Source organism: Prosopis cineraria, unplaced genomic scaffold (assembly GCF_029017545.1).
Source record: "Prosopis cineraria cultivar Desert tree isolate PC_DT_omini unplaced genomic scaffold, ASM2901754v1 PC5, whole genome shotgun sequence".
NCBI classification, from domain to species: Eukaryota; Viridiplantae; Streptophyta; class Magnoliopsida; order Fabales; family Fabaceae; genus Prosopis; species Prosopis cineraria.
The window spans coordinates 27,839,516-27,842,493 of NW_026555336.1; positions in this window are offsets into that span (position 1 = coordinate 27,839,516).

Sequence of the window (2,978 nt, forward strand, 5' to 3'; positions counted from 1 at the left end):
GAAGGACCCAATTTTCTTGGTCATATTCTATAATTTTTTACACCCCTTTTGTCATTTTATGGTCAACTAACAATTAAAGTTAATCTTTATTATAGAGGCTTCATTGTACCATTCTCAAAAGTTGAAGGAGAACATATGTAATTGACCCTAACATGACTAGAAAAAACCACAAACAATCACACTATCATGGTAATTAGAACTTGATTAATCCTCCTTTGGTTACCAAGATACAATATTTCTATATAAAAACAATTAAAACTAGGATCCCATTAAAAAAAACACCCTTTTTCATAAAGTGTATGAGCTCAAATAAAAATATAAGCATTTAAAACACTTAGGAAGCAAGGAAATACATAAGGAAAGATCACATGAGGACCAAAGGACAAAAGTCATTTCCTTCCAAACTGGTACATGTGCCGCAGAGCATTATGTAATTCATGACAACATTTTGATATCATGATAGCATGCCAAGATGAACTTTAGGTAAAAATGGTTTCTCCATCCAATATTCGATTGGAATGATTCAAATATTCACACAAAGCTTATTTGGTTATCTAATTAATGGCACTAGATTCATTCCAAAATGATATCTCATTTAAAAGTTAGACACCTAAATGCAAAATGGTCAATTTTTCAAGAACAAAGTGCAACCAAGTGTCCCAAAACAAAACCATTGGCCATTAGTCTCAACTGAAACTTGAATCACATTCATGGATTGTCAAGCATATTGTTAAATAGATAATTAAGCAATAATGCAATCCACACAAGATTTGGCTAGTTAGAACCCCTAATTTTAATCAAAATGGGGGCTAAATGCCTTGATCATCAAGTATTGACTACAAATTGGCCATTTCAATGTATAACCAAGTTAAATATTAATTAACATGTACTTGTACTAATATTTTAGCCCCACATAACTAATATGTCTCAAAAACAGGTATTCTGAGCCAAAATACAGCATACAACAATCATTCACATCATACAAGTGCATCTAAGACTACATGTATTCTTAGTTGGTAATATATATATATATATATATATTCTTTTACACATTATACAAAATATCAAGGCTATACAAAAGCTATCACTTGTAAAATAGTAGTAATAAGGTGAGATAAAGTCCCAATGACCTAATAATCTAACCTATCAACCAACAAACCACACAATATATATGCAAAGTGGGATAATACAAAAATATAATCATGATACATTTAACATGTTAACATTCACATATGATAAATATGCATGATCATTAATCCATTTGAACCTTCGCATTACTTTTGATAGAATCAATAGGTTATAATATCAATAGGACCAAGCTTATTTGATTAAACTGGACTAAACTCTCCAATTATGGGACACAACCTAGCCAAAGGTGCCATCACCACTCTTGAACTGTAGTTTCCTCCATTCTTAAATTCTTGAGATATTAATAGTCTTATATAGCCAATCCAAGGTAGTGTTAAGGGCCTAAAGGTCTAGGCATCCTACACTTACATCCACTCTTAGGTGAGATTCAAGAATACCCGACTCTAAACCAAAAATCAGGGCCACCTATGGTGTTAGTACTATCTATGTGGATGCAATCACTATATTCCCCTCAGGTGAACTCCCACCATCTCATGATCGTGCCAAATTTACTCATACACATGCTAGTTTATCATGCATTTTCAACTCTTATTACCATAATCATGATTAATCACATTAGTATCCTTAAATTCATTTATTGCAAATATATATATAATCATATAATCATATTGAAATTTAATTCCCAATTCACACAATTTCTAAAACAAACTCATCTTACATATACATGTAAAATATACCAAAATAACTATCTATTTCATAAAAACTCATACACTATACAAGTAAGCAAGTAAACAAGGTAAATTATTCAGTTATCTTAATCCTTTCTCATTAGAATGACTACTAATGGAAATTATTACCCTTCACAAGCTTCCAATTGCTTAAAGCATTTGACCAACAACAATCTACAAGGTTAAGCATTATATGTCAATTTTTCAATTTAACATAAGTACTTAATAGTTAAATTGAACTAACCTAAACTTCTAACTTCTATCGTTAGACAAATAAAAGCCCTAATCATCTTCCACAAGTTTCAAACAACTTCCATTAAGTCAAATGGCTTCAATTAAGGGCTCCCATAACTCTAAATCTTCCAAAGCCCAAAGCCCAACCAATAAACACTACAAAACTATCAATCCTAGGTATAGGAACCTTAATTAACTCCCAACAATCATATTCAAGTCATTGGGTTCAGACCTAAACCCGTTGGTCACACAATCAATATCTCTAACTTCACAAAACTAAAAAAATTCCAAGTAGAAAGGAAGAAGGGTGAGATACAAATCTTACCTTAAAGATTAGAGGTCTAAACTAACTCCTAGGTCACCAAAATCTTGATGCCTCTTGCAAAGAAGAAGTTCCTCCCATTACCCTCCTTCTTTTTCTTTTCTTTCTCTTCTATTTCCTTGACAACACGTGTCCTCTGAAGCACACCATGCTTCAGTATCGACAAATGGCCTCATTCTTTGATTCAAAATTTGGGCCTTTCATTTGGGCTTAGTTGGCTCAATTATCATCCTAACTCAATTCTAAGGCTGTCTAAACATCCCAATAGGTCCGTTAACACTCTAAAAAACATAATTAAATTAATGAAAACTCTATTTCACCAATTATCCAAATTAAATATTTGGGACGTTACAACATTGCTCAAAAAATGAGTTTAGCATCTCAGACGTTTATGTACTTATAGTTTATGTACTTATAGTTTAAGGGTTAAATTGATATTTAATTCAAAGTAAAAAAAAACTTAGATTCAATTAATTGACATTCCTTTAGGTAGCTTGAGACATTACATCATATGAATGTGTGAGGCTGAGAGAACTGTTTTCATCAAAGTCTAAAGGTTTATGTGAAGAATCTAGACTTCCAAGAGAAAATTTTTCTATCAATGG